The sequence below is a fragment of the Apium graveolens genome, chromosome 9 (assembly GCF_009905375.1).
Source record: "Apium graveolens cultivar Ventura chromosome 9, ASM990537v1, whole genome shotgun sequence".
Classification (NCBI taxonomy): Eukaryota; Viridiplantae; Streptophyta; class Magnoliopsida; order Apiales; family Apiaceae; genus Apium; species Apium graveolens.
In genome coordinates, this window is record NC_133655.1 from 249,100,551 (window position 1) to 249,121,008 (window position 20,458).

General features: G+C 37.2%; 1 non-coding gene across 1 annotated transcript; it reads left to right on the forward strand.

Moving 5' to 3' along the window:
• The first annotated feature begins 8,182 nt into the window (after window positions 1-8,182).
• LOC141688416 (small nucleolar RNA R71) lies at window positions 8,183-8,289 on the forward strand. Its single transcript, XR_012561860.1, has one exon. It is a non-coding gene; the product is annotated as a small nucleolar RNA R71 (small nucleolar RNA).
• The last annotated feature ends 12,169 nt before the right edge of the window (window positions 8,290-20,458 follow it).

The following is a 20,458-nucleotide window of genomic DNA, read 5'->3' on the forward strand; positions in this document are numbered from 1 at the left end:
CAGCTTTCTTCAATTGATGCTCTACTTATCAGACAGATTGCAGAACCATCAGTATTTGTTGAAAGCTTGGCTTCATATATGTTACCATGCCTGTATCCTTGCAGAACAACTTTGCCTGTAGATTTACTTACTACTTCACAGTGCTCTTCAAAGAAATCCACATGATAACCTCTGTCATATATTTGACTAACACTCAGCAGATTGTGTTTAAGTCCTGAGACCAGAGCTACTTCCTTAATGATGACATTCCCAAGATTGATATTTCCATATCCCAATGTTTTTCCAATGTTGCCATCTCCATAAGAAACACTTGGGCCAGCCTTCTCCACAAAGTCTGATAGCAGGGCTTTATTTTCAGTCATATGTCCTGAACATCCACTGTCCAGAACTAGGATATTTTTCCTGTTGCCCTGCAATCACAAAGACCACTAATGATTAGTTTTAAGGACCCAGACATGCTTGGATCCTTTGGCCTTATTAAATCTGTTAACATTTGCAGCGGATTTAGCATCAGAGTTTATGTTAACATTTTTCTTATCAGAATTTACACTATCAGACTTTGAATGAATACTTACACTAGAAGGAACAATGGTAACTTTCTTTAAAGAAGGTTTTATTTGATAATAATCATAGTACAAACTATGATATTCCTTATAAGTATAAATGGAATGTCATAAACTACCACAATAAAAATAAGGATTTTGTGGCTTATATCTAACATACTGACTCTTAACTCCTGACTTTGAAGGTAAGGAGTTTATGTTCTTATTCTTCCTGTAAAAAGAAGTCAGATGGTTAGAACTTCCACAGTTATGACATGTTTTTCTAGGAGCATCAGGAACAGGCTTATAATCATTGCTTTTATTCACACCTTCCTTTCCATTCCTATTTTTCCTAGGTGATTTTACCTTGTTTGCATTTTTAACTTCTTTCAGCTTATACTTAAGCTGCTTCTTAGTCATTAAGCCTACGTTTACTTCAGTTGTCTTTTCCTGTTTTAGTTTGTCAAAAGTTAATTCCTTTTTAACTTCTGATTTCTCATTTTCAGACTTTACAGCTACAAACTTAACAGGTTTTAACTTTGGCTTTTGTTTAACAACTACAGGCTTAATATCTACAGTTCCTTTATCATTCTTATCCTCTCCATAACCTAAGCCCTCTTTCCAGTTTTCACTACTTAACAAATTCTCAGTTGTTTTGCCAGAGTTAGTCCAAGTCTTGATAATCTCTCTTTCCTTTTCTAACTCATCTTTTAGAGATTCATTCATTTTAAGCACTTCATCCCAAACATAGAAAGCATCATCTCTATCTTTCTGAGTTTGATGGAACATGACTAACACTTTTTCTAAATAATCATTCCTCTTTTTGCAAGCAATATTTTCAGAAGTTAATCTTTCACATGTTAAAGTTTGATCTCTATAACTAATGAACATGGTTTTAAGATATCTTCTCAACTCATTAATATCATCAGTATGAAAGGCATAAGTAGTTTGAGGTACCTTTAATTCAGCAGCTTCAGAACTGCTTTCAGCACTTGCCTTATCAGCATTTGCCATCAGGGTATAATTCTCCTCACTTTCAGAATCTGAGGTGTCTGTCCAGCTTTTCTTCTTTGTGACAAGAGCCTTGCCTTTGTCACTCTTCACTTTCTTGCAATCAGGAGATATGTGGCCTTTCTCACCACAGTTGTAGCATTTGACATTTGTATAATCTCCCCTGTCAGACTTTCCTCCTCTGCCCTCATATTTTCTGAAATTCTTCTTATCAGAACTTGCGCCTTTCCTGGAAAACTTCTTTCCCTTCCTGAACTTCCTGTATACAATCTTTGTGATTCCTTTCACCATAAGAGCACACAGCTTCATCATCTCTTCATCAACATCCGTCTCAGGCAAGCTTTCAGATTCTGAGTCATCATCACTTTCAGAACTTGATGACTCAGTATCAGACTTTGTGAAGAGAGTTTTACCCTTGTCTTTCCTTGAGGTAGCTGCCTTGGGGGATTCTTCTTCAGCCTTAAGGGCAAATGTTCTTGACTTCCCTCCTTTCCTCTTGCTTCTTTGTTCCATCTCAAGTTCATGAGTCTTGAGCATTCCATAAATTTCATCAAGAGTTATTTCATCAAGAGTATAGTTGTCTCTTATCGTTGTTGCCTTTAAATCCCAGCTTTCAAGAAGAGCCAACAGGAATTTAAGGTTTGAATCTTCAAGATCATATTCCTTATCAACCAGTGACAAATCATTCAAGAGTTTGACAAATCTATCATATAAATCAGTCAATGACTCATTAGCCTTTAAGTCAAAGTGTTCATACTCTTGAGTGCGTATTGTCTTCCTGTTCTTCTTAATCGTATCAGTTCCCTGACATCTTGTTTCCAAGGCATCCCATATCTCCTTTGCAGTCTTGCAGTTTATTACCCTGTTTGACATTACATTATCAATAGCACTATGCAGTAAGTGTCGTACCTTAGCATCCTTAGCAATTGATGCGATATCTTCAGCAGTGTAGTCACTCTTTTCTTTGGGTACTGACTTTGCTGCTTCACCTGCAACTGCAACTGCGAGCTTGGTTGGTTTGTGAGGCCCTTCCTTGATTCTATCAAGATATTCTGGATCTGTAGCTTCCAGAAACATGGTCATCCTCACCTTCCATATGGGATATTCAGATGGTCTCAATATGGGAACTCTAATAGTCTCATATCGGCTTTGAATTTGTGTCTTTGGAGGTTCTTCAGTTTTGGTGGGCTTAGTTGGAGTTTCTACTTTAGACATGATTATTTTTGGATATTAAACTATTTGTGTGTTAACAGATAGGCTCTGATACCACTTGTTAGGTCACACACACTGTAGAGGGGGGTGAATACAGTGTATAGCATAATCAAATCGAACTTTAATAACTCAAGTAACGGAAAACAAACTTTATTCAAAATAATAAACTCTGTTACAGTATGGAACTATTCTCTCTCAGTGATGAACAAATATCATGAGAGCTGCTAGGGTTACAATGAATAATCTTCTCGATTGTGATAACACTTATAGTGTAAACCCTATGTCTATGTTTATATACTACACAGTTACAAGATAATCGCTAATTGATATGGAATATAATTTTGCTTCCTAAAATATATCAATCATATATGTTTTCTTCCAAGTATTCTATTCTTCATAGAATTTCTTCTTCATGCATATCTCTTCTTATGTTTGTCTCGATCTTCTCTTCCTGTAAATCAGTTGCCTTCCTTATCTGAATATTTTCTTTAAGTCCTGATATTATCTTCTGATAAATATCTTCTGAACCTTAAGTACTGACGACTTAAGTTCTGACTTCAGTATAAGTGTTGATTTCAGTTAAGTGATGATTTGTCCTGTTTAAGTAAGATCTGTAAACTAAAAATAAATCACATTAGTCATGACATTATCAAATATATCTAACAACTTCTTTTACGTCGCTAGCTCGACGTAGAATCTTGTGATCAAATGGACAATAAAACGGCACTAACCACCTCGCGGTTTGCCATGTCACCATAATAATGCTTCAACCTTTGACCATTTACCTTGAATGTTTGTCCCAGATCATTCTCAAAAATTTCCACCACTGCATGTGGAAACATAGTTTTGACAATAAACGGCCCTGACCATCTTGACTTCAACTTTCCAGAAAAAAGACAGAGATGAGAGTTGAATAAAAGAACTTGTTGCCCCGGCACAAATGACTTGAGCACTAGACCCCTATCGTGCCACCTCTTGACTTTCTCCTTATACATTTTGTTCTCATAAGCTTAAAGTCGAAACTCGTCAAGTTCATTCAATTGAAGCATCCTCTTCTTTCTAGCCGCATCCAAGTCCAGATTCAACTTCTTCAAAGCCCAATATGCCTTATGCTCGAGCTCCACAGGTAAATGACACCCCTTACCATAAACCAACTGAAATGACGACATTCTCAATGGAGTCTTATATGCTGTTCTATACGCCCAAATAGCTTCATCAAGCTTCAAATACCAATCCTTCCTTGATGGACACACCACTTTCTCCAAAATGCGCTTGATCTCTCTGTTAGATACCTCAGCTTGACCATTCGTCTGAGGATGATAAGCCGTAGCAATGCGATGATTCATATTATACCTTTTCATCATAGCAGTGAACTTGCGATTGCAAAAAATGCGACCCCTCATCACTGATTATGACTCTTGGAGTTCCAAACCTTGTGAATATCTGCTTGTGAAGAAAATTAAGCACCACTTTCGCATCGTTCATTGGCAACGCCTTAACTTTAACCCGTTTTGACACGTAATCAACCGCCATATACTGATTGTTACAAGATGAGACAAATGGCCCCATGAAGTCAATTCCCCAAACATCGAAGACCTCAACCTCGAGAAGCATATTAAGAGGCATCTCATCCCTATTAGACATATTACCCACACGTTGACATCGATCACATTTCAAAGCGAACTGATGAGCATCTTTAAACAACGTCGGCCAAAAGAAACCTGCTTGAAGAACACGAGCTACTATCTTTTCTCCACCATAATGTCCTCCATAAGCCATTGAGTGGCAATCTCGCAAGATTCCCCTCGTTTCGCTGTAAGGAATACATCTTCTGATGATTTGGTCAGCTCCTTGGCGAAAAAGAAATGGCTAATCCCACATATACCACTTCACCTTATGTAGAAACTTCTTCCTTTGAGCATAAGATAAGTCAGGAGGCATGATATTACTCACAAGGTAGTTCACAATATCTACAAACCACGGTTCTTCTTCTTACACTCCAAACAGTTGCTCATCAAGAAAAGACTCATTTATCAATGTCTTATCCAATGAAGTAGCATTAGGATTTTCTAAACGCGAGAGATGATCAGCGACTTTATTTTCAGTTCCTTTTCTGTCCTTGATCTCTAGTTCAAATTCTTGGAGTAAAAGAACCCATCTAATCAATCTAGGCTTCGAGTCCTTTTTTGAAACGAGATATCGGATTGCGGCATGATCCGTGAAAACTGTCACCTTAGTCCCAAGTAGATAAGGTCAGAATTTCTCAAAACCATAGACAATAGAAAAAAGTTCTTTCTATGTAGTAATATACTTCAGTTAGGCACCATTTAGGGTCTTACTAGCATAGTAGACCACATGAAATATGTTGTTCTTTGTCCGAGAACTGCTCCAACTGCATAGTCGCTTGCATCGCACATCATCTCAAAAGGCTCTTTCCAATCAGGTGCAGTTATGACCGGTGCCGTGATTAGACTCTTTTTCAATGTCTCAAAAGCTGCAAGGCACTCGTTATCAAACTTGAAAGGAACATCTTTCTCTAACAGACTGCACAATGGCTTCGAAATTTTCGAGAAGTCTTTGATGAAACGCCTGTAGAAACCCGCATGACCACGAAAATTACGAATTCCCTTAACATAAATGGGTGGGGGAAGATTCTCAATGACTTCTACCTTGGCCTTATCTACCTCAAGACCCTTACTAGAAACTTTGTGCCCGAGAATGAAACCATGTCGTACCATAAAGTGACATTTTTCCCAATTGAGAACCAGATTGGTCTCAACACACCTCTTGAGAACATGTCCAAGATTTTGCAAGCATTCATCAAAAGAATCGCCAAAGACTGAGAAGTCGTCCATGAACACCTCCACATTCTGGCCAATCATGTCAGAAAAGATGGCCATCATACATCTCTGAAATGTGGCTGGCAGACCACACATACCAAAAGAAACTCGTCTGAAGGCGAAAGTACCAAATGGACAAGTGAAGGTAGTTTTCTCCTGATCTTCTGGAGCGATACAAATATGATTGTAACCCGAATAGCCATCCAGAAGATAATAGTACTCATGACCGGCCAACTTGTCAAGCATTTGATCAATGAAGGGCAAAGGGAAGTGATCCTTCCTAGTGGCTTTGTTTAGCTTCCTGTAGTCCATGCAAACTCTCCACCCCGTGACTGTCCTTGTAGGAATAAGCTCATTCTTCTCATTTGCTACCACAGTAATTCCACCTTTCTTTGGCACACATTGAACCGAGCTTACCCATGAACTGTCAGAGATAGGGTAGATGATCCCTACATCTAGCCACTTAAGAATTTCTTTCTTCACTACTTTCTTCATGATAGGATTAAGTCTTCTTTGTTGCTCTACTGTAGGTTTGCTACCTTCCTCTAGCAGAATTTTATGCATACAGTAAGAAGGGTTGATTCCCTTGATATCTGTTATAGTCCATCCGATTGCCGACTTGAACTCTCTCAGAATCCTCAAAAGCTTTTCCTCATCACTACCTGAAAGGTCAGATGCAATAATAACAGGCATAGTAGATGCATCACCTAAAAATGCATACCTCAAATGTTCAGGTAAAGGCTTAAGCTCAAGAGTGGGAGCTTCCTCAATAGAAGGCTTGAGGCGTTTAGGAGCTTTGTTCAATTCCTCCATTCCAAGAGATTCAAAAGGCATATTAATTTTCCTTTTACAAGGAGAAGCATTCAAATATTGCAATTGTTCTTCTCCTTCATCATCTTCACTATCTGAATTCCCCAATAAGGCTTTTCTAAGGCATCAGACCTTAGCAATTGATCAAGTTTCGAGGTGACCACCGAATCGACCAACTCCACTTTTAAGCACTCCTCATTATCAGTAGGGAATTTCATAGCATTGAACACATTAAAAGTAACATCCTGATCCAGAACTCACATGGTGAGCTCACCCTTTTGCACATCTATCAAGGTTCAGCCAGTCGCCAGGAAAGCTCTTCCCAAGATTATAGGAATCTTCTTATCCTCCTCGAAATCAAGAATTACGAAATTAGCAGGAAAGATGAGTTTATCAACCTTGACCAAGACATCCTCTACAATACCTCACGGATATGTAATAGAACGGTTGGCCAACTGCAAGGTCATATAAGTCGGTTTGGGATCAGGTAAATTCAACTGCTTGAAAATTGACAAAGGCATCAGATTGATGCTAGCTCCCAAGTCACATAAGCATTTGTCAAAAGACACTTTTCCAATAGTACATGGAATAGTGAAGCTTCCTAGATCTTTAAGCTTCGGAGGTAACTTCTGTTGCAGCACAACACTGCATTCCTCCGTGAGAGCGACTGTCTCTAAATCATCTAGCTTCACCTTCCGAGAGAGAATACCTTTCATAAACTTTTCATAACTAGGCATCTGCTCGAGAGCCTCGGCGAAAAGTATGTTGATATGAAGTTTCTTGAACACCTCCAGAAACTTCTCAAATTGCTTGTCCAGCTTTTTCTTCTGCAGCCGCTTGGGAAAAAGCGATGGAGGATAAATTTGTTTCTCCCCTGTATTACCCTCAGGTGGAGTGTGCTCAACAGTAGTCTTTCTTGGTCCCACTTCTTCATCATGCTGCACTACTTCTTTCTCAGCCCCGACTTCTTCAGTCAACTCTTGAGTTTGTTCAGGATTCGCAACCTTTCCAGACCTTAAAGTGATTTCCTTTACCTGCTCCTTAGCTTCTCTCTTTCCTGGCACTTTAGTATCACTAGGTAATGTACCAGGCTGACGATTTAGCAAGGCATTGGTAATTTGCCCAATTTGATTTTCCAAGGTCTTGATAGAAACAGCTTAACTCTTGCACATAACCTTCAACTCCTGTAATTCAGATTTTTCATTGGCTTGTTGCAGCTGGAGTTGCTGTCTAGGTGCATACTTTGGTTGTTGAAAACCAAGGGGGTTGTACTATTTAGCTCGGTACTGCTGATAAGGATGTTGAACCGTATTCTGAGCATTGCTCCAACTGAAATTAGGATGATTGCGGTTGTTGGGATGATAGGTGGCTGGAACTGGTTACTGCGATCGCTGGAAGTTGCTCACAAACTGAGCTGATTCACTAGAAATTGCGCACTGATCAGTCTCATGGGAACCAGCACAAAGCTCACAAATACTAGCGATTTGATTTACTCCATAATTAGCCAAAGTGTCCACCTTCATCGTCAAAGCCTTAAGTTGGGCAGCGATGGCAGTAGCTGCGTCCAACTCCAGAATTCCTGCGACTTTCCCCTGAGTCAGTCTCTGGGAAGGATTCTGGTACTCATTAGCAGCCATCAGTTCAATAAGTTCATAAGCTTCATCGTAGCTCTTAGCCCACAAGGCTCCTCCTAATGTTACATCAAGCATGGGTATAGAATTAGCACCCAATCCATTGTAGAAGTAATTAATAATCATCCAATCAGGCATACCATGGTGTGGGCACTTCCTTAACATCTCCTTATATCGATCCCAAGCTTCACACAGAGATTCCCCTGTTTGCTGAGCAAACTGGGTAAGAGTATTCCTGATTGCAGCAGTCTTCGCCATGGGGAAGAATTTAGTGAGAAACTTTTGCGCAAGATCCTCCCAAGTGGTGATAGATCCTGCTGGAAGAGTTCTTCGACTTTCTCTTCTTCTTCTACCTTCTTTTCTTCCTCAAAAACTTCATTACGAACTACCACAACTTCTTCCTCGACTTTATCCAGTGTTCTCTTACGAGTACACATACACCCTCGCTAGAGTACCTGAAATAAGACAAGGAAAAAGATAAGTAACAATGTCCGAGTCAATGAAATTTAACGACCACTGATGGAAAGCACATAAACTATCAACTAAGACCGAGTCCCCGGCAGCGGCGCCAAAAACTTGTTAGTCGCTAAACACGCGCTAATAATACACGCAAGTATACGAGTTCACAAGTAGTATAAAATCTTTTCTAGTTCGTTCCCACAGAGACTGTATTGGTTAACTAATTAATTCACGCACTTAAGCAACAATGTATGGTTATTATTCAATGCTAAGACGATAACGCAGTGAGGTTATTTATAACTAAGAATTAAACTAATAATTATAACTACGAGAATAAGATTGATTGAATTAATAAGTATGACAGACATGGGTTCTAACTTCATTAAATACTTCATTCAATAGCCTTATTGTTCTTAACCTTAGCATGCAATGGTGATGACACTAATCAGATAACACGAAACTGATAAATGCCAACTTTTGTTGCACGAGTACCATACTACCAGACATCCATAAAAGAGATAGAAGCTGAATAGACACCAATTATATTGAGACCCTATATGTCTATAGAATTTGACAATATAATGGTTTAATCACAAGTTATCTATCTTGATTACACAGGGCAAATAAGATGGTTAAAATTACCTACGAATCATGCATGCCAATACATGAACCTATGCTAGCATGGCAAGTTCTAAATTCTTAAATTCACTTTTGCTTCATTAAGAATTAACACACTATCTTATAAGTCCGCGATGCTCATAAGACGAATATGCACAACCAACACTAGGATATCATACAATCACCACATACTAAGGCATCAAATAATTTAACTAAAAAAATCCATAAATAAATCCGTTAGAACCCCATGATAACGATTAGCCCATAATCTGACTCATCATCAACGTGGGTTCCAATGAAAGTATGGTATATAAAACGTAGTATTTATAGCGAATAAATAAAACCAAGTACAAACAAGAGTATAGGTTCAACAAAACAAGAAACGAGCATCCAAGATTACAACTCAAAACAAAGATTCACAAGAATAAATTAGATCGTCTTCGCCTTTGTTGAATTGTGTTATAGGTCTCTTGTTGTCTTCTCCTTGTGCTCTGGTAAGTCTCCTTCTTAAAAAATGATCTTGAGTTATCAATATATAGCAGCCCAATCAACCCAGGAGTCCAGAAAATAGAATTATAATAGAATCAAGATTTTATTATCCTGATACGGCACGGCCGCGCGTTTCATTAGCGCGGGCGCGCTAGGCTTCTGCCAGAAATAACTTCTTTTCTTTTAAATGGGGGGTCTGCTTAAAAATCGTCCGCCCTGCACCCCCCCCCCCCCGAGTATATGCTTCAACAGGAATCACACAAGGGTAGATTAGAAACCTCTGGTAAAATGCCCTCCCGCAACCCAGAAGATAAAGTACATTACATAGTCCGTTTTAGGGATTGGCGATTTATCCATTCAGTGCCTTTTGGCACTGGACGTTCCCAAAATGGGTACTGTCGGGTTGGGTGCGCACGGGCGCGCTGGGCTTCTGCCAAAAATAACTTCTTTTCTTTTTCTTTATCTTGCATCTTCGAGCCGGCTTCACCGAGCTTTTATTCCAACACCACCTAGACACCATATTAGCACCAAAACAATGCTAATTTACCTGATTCACAGATTAATGCCTGAAATGCAAAAACACTAGAAAACACGTTAAAACATTTACAAACTTGAGTACAAATGCATCAATCTAAAGCTTATAAGAGCATAATAAAGTGTCATAAATGCCACTCAACAACACGCATTCCAACCTAACATCACAAAATCTCCTATAAGCGTTGTACACACCTCATATACAGCTCAATCTAAGGTCCCCGAGCTTGGACCCCCCATTAACTTGGTTGACAACCAATTTTGAATCACTTCGTGCTATCAAATTTACAATTCCCACTTTTAATGCCTTTTTTAAGCCACTGATCAGAGCTTCATAATCAGCGTCATTATTCATGGCGCGGAACCTGAATTGTATGACACTCATCGAATAATGTCCTTCTAGAGTAACCAAAACTACCTCGACTCCAGCACTATCATTATTGACAGCTCTATTAACATGGAGAATCCACCAGGGGTGTGGGAACTCTCCCTTCACATTTTCAGGAGTATTTTTTGTGAAGAAGGTTCATCCAACACAATAGCTCTTTCGATCTCGGAATCAAACTCGACAAGAAATCGGTAGAGCTTGACCTTTAATTGCTGTCCACAGAGAGTATTCTAAGTCGAACTACCCTAACTCTATCACCCACTTTAACATCCATCCTGATGACTCTGGTTTGTGCAAAAATTGTCTTAAAGAGTAAGCAGTGCGAACCTCGATCATGTGGGACTGAAATTATGGCCTTAGATTCGAGCTGCAAGGATTAAGGCATATATAGACCAGCTTTTCCATGCTTGTATACCTAGTCTCATCATCTAGCAATCTCTTAGTTACATAGTAAACCTGCTATTTTTGGCCTTATTTTTCTTTGAGTAAATCCGTGCTGATGGAATACTCTGAAACGACCAAGTATAAAATCAAAATTTCCCCATCAATAGGCTTTGCCAACATTGGAGAACTTCCCAACCGTACTTGCTTAACATTTGTGGGAGATTTCATATCTAACAATGCTTTGATCTTCGCTGGATTTGCTTCTATTCCTTTGTGATTTAACATAAATCCTAGAAACTTTCCAGACTCTACCCCAAACACACACTTTTGCAGGTTCAACTTCATTCAATATTTTCTCATAATACGAAACATCTCGAGATGTTTCACATGATCTCCGACTTCCTTAGACTTAACCAGCATATTGTCTACGTATACATCCATCATTTTCCATATTCGTCTTTTGAACATCTTGTTCACCAGTCTCTGGTACGTAGCCCCCATCATTGATAAGACGAAAAGGGATCCCGATATAACAATATAACCCTCTATCAGTGATGAAGGAGGTGTGTTCTTATTCGGGGACATACATAGGGATTTGTTTATAAAAGTAAGCATCCATGAAACTTAGCAGAGCATGTCTAGTAGTGGAAGCCACCAATTGATCAATTCTTGGTAAAAGGAAACTATCCTTCGGGCACACCTTGTTTAAATCAGTGAAATCCACACACTTTCTCCATTTCCCGTTAGGCTTCTTCACCAACACCGGATTTGCCAACCATTTTGGATAAAAGTATTTTTTGATCAAACCAACCTCCAGGAGTCTATCAACTTCTTCTGCTAATGTCACAGCTCTCTACTTGCCCGCTGCACGACGCTTCTATCAGATTCCCTTTTGATTGGGATTTATATTCAACCGGTGGCACAAGACTTCTGAATTAATTTCCAACCATATTTGAATGGCTCCATGCGAATACATTAAGATTTTCAAAGACAAATTTTATGAGCCCTTCTCCTAACTTTGGCTCTAACTGAGAACCGATCTTCAAACTTTTACTTGGATCTTTATCATCCACCGGAATAGAAATAGTATTTTCAGCGGGCCCCATCTTTTCCACAGGCAAAGGGATGCGTGGATCCAAGTCAAGAATCTTGTCATGTGAGTTTTTTTATCAAAGCTTCTACTTGGGAAGGCGCGCCATCTTCAAGAGGGGCATCAAATTCGCTCAAACTAACTTTTGGTGAGGGCGCGCCCTCTACATTAGGGGCATCCACTTCATTAATAGTTTGCTCTAGACTCTGTAAATTTTCAATTCTTCCTTCAAGTCTTTCTCCATTAAATTCTCTTTGGACCCTGTCACTTTCGATGAGCACTTTATCTTTCAAAAACTCAATTCTTGGAACATCTTCTAAAAATAGAATTGTAGGAGTTGGTTCTTAGAAATACTTACATTCATGTGCAACAAATTAACAGACACATATTTCTTCACTTAGCTACATAACCATGTTTTCTGACTCATCATCTGAAATATTTCCAGTTTCGCCTCCTTTCCTTCGGAAACCATTCATAGCTTGGCGATAGCATTCCCGAGAATCATATTGCAAACCTTTTACGTGTCCAACTCCGTTTGGAGTAGGAAACTTGATTTTCAATTGATGGATGTAGATGATAACTTTCATTTTCTTAAAAAGGTAGTCCGAGCAGAACATTATGTGCGGACTCCTAGTTGAGAACTTTGAACTCCAGCATCTTCGTTACCGAGATGGAACTTTCTCCCAAAGTACATGGTAGTCGGATCGAACCCATGACTCTGATGACTTCTCCTTGGAAAACCGTAAACCAAAGCATCTTCTATTGACATATCTCGATCAAGCAATCCCATATTTTCATAGGTGTTGTAGTATAGTATGTTGGTCGAGCTCCCATTGTCCACAAATGCTCTATATACATTCTTCGTTCCAATCTGAAGAGATATCACCAAGGCATCATTATGTGGATGGTACACCCATCTTGCATCTTCTTCTTTGAAAATGATATCCATGGATTCCCCTTTGAATATCTTTTACGGCCTTGTTTCTAGACTGTAGATATTAATCAGAGGTCTATACCTTGCTTCTTTGGCATATCTCTCAAGTGCTTGATTGCAGATCTCCATACCAAATATCGCTCAGATACTCCCATCTCTGACAAATTTATTCTCTTCAAGAACTTCATTGTTTGATCCCCGCAGGGTTCGACTACCATCTTCTGTATCTTTTCACCTCTTTCACCACCCATTCGCCGAGATACCCTTCCCTGATTAGAGCCTCGATTTTGTCTTTTAGCTGACAGCATTCATGAGTATTATATGCGGACAACTCATGGTATTCACAATACTTCTTCTTATCCTTTCTTTGCCACGAAGACGGGGTATCCGACTTCCTAAAAAGTCCATTGTTCTTGTTGACCTCGAACATATTTTCAATCGAGGCAGCCAAATGAGTGTAATGATTTGTTTTATTGTCATAACTCGAAGGAGAACTCCATTCTCTTCGTACAATAGCTGCATTTACCCGGTTAGGACTTCGGCTATATTTGTGATATCTTGGACTTAGAGACCTATATCTTTTCTTTGGCTTTCTCTTCTGACTTCCTTGCGAAATAGGGCGCACTTCCGCCAATGATAGTTCTACGGCCTTGAAAGATTCGGCTTGAGCCAAGACATCCGCCATAGTCACTGGATCTTTCCCTTGAAGGTGCTTCCTGAAGTCCAAACCTAGTCTCAATCTAGATATCAAGAAACTTTTAGGTGCTTCATCCGATGCACCTCTTACATTGGTGATTTCAGCATTGAACCTCTTGAAATAAGAGGTCAAAATTTCATTCTCCCGTTGTGTGACATTGTTCAAAGTAGTGACCAGTGAGGCATACCTCACAACATCTTGGAATTTAGTCAAGAATATATATTTCATCTGATTTCAAGAGGTAATCACACCGGGTCCAAGCTTCTGAAACCACTATTGAGCACTTTCTCTAAATATTGCTGCCAAGAGTCTGTATCTTGCCAAGAACAGAACTTGATAAACATCCATATTTATATTGAACCTTCTGAGAAATTCAACAGGATCAGAACTCCCATGAAACCGCAAATCATTAGTTGTGTTTCGATATCCTGCTGGAAATTGGGCTTCTCTGACCGCCGTTGAGAATGTCGAAGGAACCATTATTGTAGCAGTAAACCTTCCTCCTTCGAGGTGATGAGCAACATTTTTAGATCATCCATATTCAAAGTCCCAACTCCAAGTATATTTTTCACATTAGGTTGGAGATCTTGAGGTTGTAGCGGTGGCGCCGCCGCCTGATTCCCACCGGGAGGTACAAGTTGCGGATTCGTGGTCTGATTATCCGTCTGATCTCTGCCTGGTAACAATGTAATCTCTTGCTTCTGACCTTCAGTTCCGCCTTAAGTTCCCTTGACCCTGACTATCAACTTGTGGAGTTCCACTGCCATGTGCATGGGTTCAGGTATCTCTCTAATTATTGTTCCATGCACGATTATCTCTCCGATCTCGGTCATAAGTACGAGCATCTCTATTATCTTCATTATAAGTACGCCGGTTTCCTTCCAGATATCTGCCATATCTTCCTCTTCTTCCATGTTATTGAAACCTTCTTTGATGGTCACTTCCATAATCTCGGCCATATCTATCCATCGAGTCGCGAGGAGGAGCTCTCTCATGGTCACAGTGCCGCTCCTGATCTCCCAAGGGATTTAGGGGCACGCGTGTTGAACCACATGGCGTCATATCTCCTTGATTTGATTTTTTCTGCCACTATAGAAGCAGCATCCTCGGATCATCATCTCCCAACTGAATACCCTGATGAGCCTTTAGAGCGGCGAAACCTTGCTGTTCATTTTTTGACAAAGCTTCATCCTGGCGCTGCTCATCCAATATCTGCCCAAATTGACGCGGGCGTTTAGTTATTCAATTCTCCACTCATGATATCTCCCGTTCATCTATGTCTTCCTCAACAAGCTCCACAATCGGAGTTGTATCATCAGAATACTTTAAATATCATGGAGTGATTGACACACGCCCACCGTTGGTTTGACCACGACCAATCGGAGCGTCTCTCTCAACCATCAAGGCTTTTCAAGGTGCATGAGCAGAACGAGTATGGCGACAATCTCTCCTTCTTTTGCGACGCTCCACCGTACTCAGCCTCGAACTGAATCCATTCAAAGCATCACTTGTTGTATAAGACATGCCTGTACATAACAAAACTAAGTCACCTTGACAACCTCAAGGATAAGTTGTATGATAATCTCATTGTATTCTGTAATTGTATTTCTTGATTCTGTACAAATGCTAAGTAGATTAGACTGGAAGATTTTTTTGTGAACAGCCATCAAGCTAAGAAATAAACTTTGGAAATAGATCAATCATGATCATGCCTCGGAGAGCAGTGAAGAAGCTTGGACTTGAATAGTGTTGTTTTAAAATTATTGTTGTTCTAAGAATGTCGAGAAGTATAAAATGACTTATAGAGAAGTCCCATGAGATATCGACAAGTCAATCTGCATATAGAGAACTAGAGATATCTACAAGTCATAAATTCCATCTAGAGAACTTGAGATATCGACTGGTCAAAAGCTCATGTAGAGAATTGGATATATCGACAAGTCAAAACGTCATGTAGAGAAGAGGAGATATCCACAAGTCAAAAGCTTATGTAGAGAAATGAAGATATCGACAAGTCATTCTACTTATAGAGAACTGGAGACCTCGAAAAGTTAAAATCCAATGCAGAGAACTGGAGATATAGATAAGCCATTTTACTTATCGATATGTGACATCTCTACACAACAAAAGAGATCTCGATAAATAACTTCAGAATTCAGAATACAAACAACTTGAAGATCCAAGATTATCGGTCAACAAACGATTTTATCATTGAATTAAAAAGCCTACAAATACAGCTTGAAGAATACAAGATCAAGGGCCAAGATGAACTGGACAAAGGAGGGTCACATACCTAGTAGATTCTGCACAGATATGCTGCACTAGAAATGGAAATAGACAAATGAGCTTTAGAAAATATGTTAGTCTATTTTAGTGCAAGTTCTGTAAACCGTGCATGTTGATCTCTAAAACATGTCACGGGTCCTTTGTTTAGGAGTAACAAACAGATCTAGAAAATCTTATAATTCTTTCAAGAGAAGTAGTTGAGTTATTATTTTCAAGAACACAGATTTGTACCAAGAGAAATTTGATTTAATACAAATCAAGTAAGTTTGTTTACAATTAGTATTTTATCACTACAAATTATTCTAGCTGTTTAGTTCCTTAAGCCACAAACACTCACAGTTAAATCAAGAAAACAAGAATACACATTCACCTCCCTCTGTATTTCACTTCATACCTAACATCACCCATGTTGTACAGTTGCTTCAACATATCTGCATTTCAAATAAGGACGAGTGGTTGACCCCCAATATTTTGAGTTGGATGGACCTCTGTTGGAATATAGGGCTCATGATAACCATAGTCATGCCCAGAGCTTTTATCAGAACTATCTTCCTCATAAAAATTTCCATCATGATTGTTAGACATATTTCCTCCTATATGCAGATCTTGATCAACCCCTCCTTCTTGCGCCAATTTGTTGACGGAGGAATTTGGGAGCAAAAAATCTGAGGTATGGTGCCGGAATCAAGATCGATGATGGTCGTTATTTTCCTGAAAAGTGAGCGGAGTGTGGTGGTTGTGTTTAATGATGGCTGAGATTGCTTAGGGTCGGTAGTAGCTCATTTGTGCTCTTAATTTCCGAACCCTTGCAATTTGCCAATATATTCATATCTATAAGGAATCAAGCCAATATAGTTCTTGGGGAACAAGAAACCTAATGAGCTTAGATTTCTCATTGTGAGGCCCATTAGGAAACCTGTTGAAAACCGTCTTCTACTAGCTTTAGGAATGTCCGCTGATGAGGCCTAACCAAAAGGCCCAAGACTCGTCCACGGCTTCGAAACTTCGCAGATAAGACATATTCCCGGTCGAGGATAACTCTCCATTTTCAGCTGTTTCTCTAATCCGTGAACGCATGTATAGTTACGATTTACCCCAAATATTTGACGCATCCTTGTCCCCGAATAAGGAGCCCCTACAAGATTACAGTACAAATGATCCCAAGTTTTTTGGTGGAAAGTGCAGGATACTCCGAAGTCTCCCAACGAGGACACCCGTTGACTATGGAGACAGAGCTCCCAAAGTATACACCAAAGTTTTATCCCACATCCCCAATGAGGACACGCATTGACTATAGGCAGGGGCCTTTCATCTAGGCATAGCCCTAGACGTCTCTGACCCCGGACACCGCCTTCATGTGGTTATATTACAGGAAGGAGCTCTTCAATCGAATACCTGCAAAAAATAGGTTAGTAATAATTCTCCATCGTCTTCTCGAATTATCCAAAGAATCCATCCAAGTAGTATACCCAAGCCTTATTTTGTGCCAAGTTGAAAGTGAGGGTGTGCCCTAACATCACTATATATTGGTGCCACCCTGGTTGTTAACCTTTGACTTCTTCTTCCTCTTGTATCAAGGGCGTGTCCTATCATTTAGGGCACCTTTATTCTCCAACTTTGAAAGGCGTGCCTTTTCCTTTAAAGGAAAGAGGTCAAGCCCTAATTTCACTTAGATTTTGGATTATTTGCCCTAATTTTACTTAATTGACTCGTCTTTAACCCGGGTAATTCTTATACCAAATTTTGGGCATAACATCTTAAAAACTCATTAGTGTGTAGCAAGTATGCAGGTTTCGTGGAGGATAAACTTTACAGATTTGGTGTGAAGACCAATCTTAAATTAGGTGATGCGCCTTGTCCCCGAAGACGAGCCCTTATAAAAGAGGGGCTTTTCTTCAGAAAGGTGGCCTTGCGGGGGTACATTACGTAAGATCGAGAAGATTTAAAAACATTTTGTAAGCTTGAGAAGATTCAGAAATCCTTAAGCTAATATCCAATAGGCAATCATTCTCTATTATGACTAATAACACGGATATTTCATCACATGTCTATCATAGAGTCATGAATGAGATATAATTTTATCTCCCCTACAATGAGGTGAACACCACTGCCCATTGTCTATCATGGTTATAAATTTTCTTACCTTTTTTTGGCAGGTAATTGTTCCAACTTTTGATTTCATTATCTCATCAATAATCCATATAGAGTAAAATTATTACCATTAAAATAAAAATATTAAAATATATTAGTTAAAATTGAAAATCTGAAAATAATATCATTGGAAGATTTGAAAGTTTAATAAAAACATATTTTTCTGTTAATTTTTTTTATAAAAAAAGATATTATTTTATAAACATAGCTAGAGTAAGGTGAACCCTCTTAAAAAGGGAATCGAATAAACTTTCTCAATAACAAGTATAAATATTTTTTTTTAAATTTTTATAGTGCTTTTATAAGTTTAATTAAAAAGAATAATGTATTTGAAATTTTTAAAAAAATCGTGAAATTTTTTGAATCTATTTTTGAATCTTATAATATTTAATAATCCGTTCTTGAATCTCAAAATGTGTCTTATATATTAATTTTAAATTTATGCAATGACTATTATAATATTAATAAATAATAATTTCTTAAAATAAGCTAAAGTAAATTTAGAAGTCTCGTTCTAAATCTAAGATTCCCTTGTTACTTTTTAAGAGGTTCTATTGAACCTTAGCTAATTTTACTAGAACAAATTTCTTTTTCTAAAGTAATAAAATACCTTTTTAACTCTTCATAGTTCACCTACCTTATATCTTATTATATTATGCCTAATCAAATTCAATGATATGATTGAAAATGCTCTCTGAATGCTCTTAAATTTCTCAGATTCGTATGAGAAGGTTAGTTAGTTTTAGAGGCTGATATCATTTAATTTGCATGTTAAATGTAAAAACAAGCTCAATTACGATAAATAATTGCATGAGTTACCATTACAAAGATAGCTTTGCCATTGTACATGTAATATTGAAAAAAAGCTAAATATATTGTTGATACAGTATAGTGGACTAAATGACATGCATATGGATCAACATGTATAATAACTTTGTATGGTGGGCAATCTCTTAACATTTAATATTAAGTCAAAAATGATAAATTGTATTTATTTTGGTATCAAAATTAGCTGAAACAAAATAATTTTATTATTATATAATTCCAATACAAAAGCAATAAAAATTCATCAATTTACCAATTTCTATTTTTAAAATTAATAACATTTTATTGCTTTTATTTGCGAAATGATAACATTTTATTACAATCTCACATAAATATGCAATCTATTATATATCTAATACAGCAACATGGGGTTCGCTAAGCAAATTTAATCATAAATACAATAATTAATATCCATACAATATTTGTTTTAACCATTAATGTTCATTCATTATTTAATCATAAATACAGTAATTAATATCCATACATTATTTGTTTTAATCATTAATACTCATTCATTATTATATAATTAATACAGATTCATTCATGTAATTTTTATTACCTCAATTAAAACATCATTAATATGCAAGTCATTAAATATAATTTCTTCATAAAATTTACATACTCTATTAAAAAAATTAGTATAAAAAATTTAAATGATAATCATTGCATAAGAATTCATATAATACATAAGTTATCACATCATTAACTTATTAATATCGATTAATTGTTGCATTCTTAATATATATATATATATTTATTCATAACTAATTATTATAGAGATACATGCATACATCATATAATACATAAGTTATCCCATAATTGACTTACTAATATAGATTAATAATTGCATACTTAATATATATATATATATATATATTCATTTATAACTAATTATTATAGAAATACATGCACGCATGTATACATACATCCAAACATATGTACGTATATATGTATATATATAATAATTTAGTTAGATATGTTATATTTTCAGAGCAGTTTCTTAATTATCAGAGCAAGACAATGAAAATATTATATTACCCTTAGTTTATTTTTCTATTTGGCATGGCCTAGTATTGTCTTATCCTTTTTATTTGCTCCGAAAATTAAAAACCTGATCTTCAAATGAAATTTCTCTTAAATTTCCCTTAAATTTCCCTTTTAGTTAATGATTCAAATTTTTTTGTCTACAAAAATTGTCCTTATTTTTAACGTAAGTTAAATTCAAAAAACGAGAATACATACATTATTAATTATCAAATTAATAATATAAATAAGTGAATTTTAAATGTAAAGTAAAAATAAATATTAATATTAATAATAATAATTTTAAATTTCATTAAAAAGAAAAAATATTTCACTTTAATAGCAGGTCTATAAAACATATATATTAAAAATTCTAATAATAATAATTATTATTTATATTATAGTAATAATAAGTATAATATTATTATTATTATAACAAAATAAACAATATTAATACATGAGAAACTTGAGTACAAAATCATGTTATTTATAAAAAGTGGTAGTACATTTAAATTATAATAAATTTTATTTTTA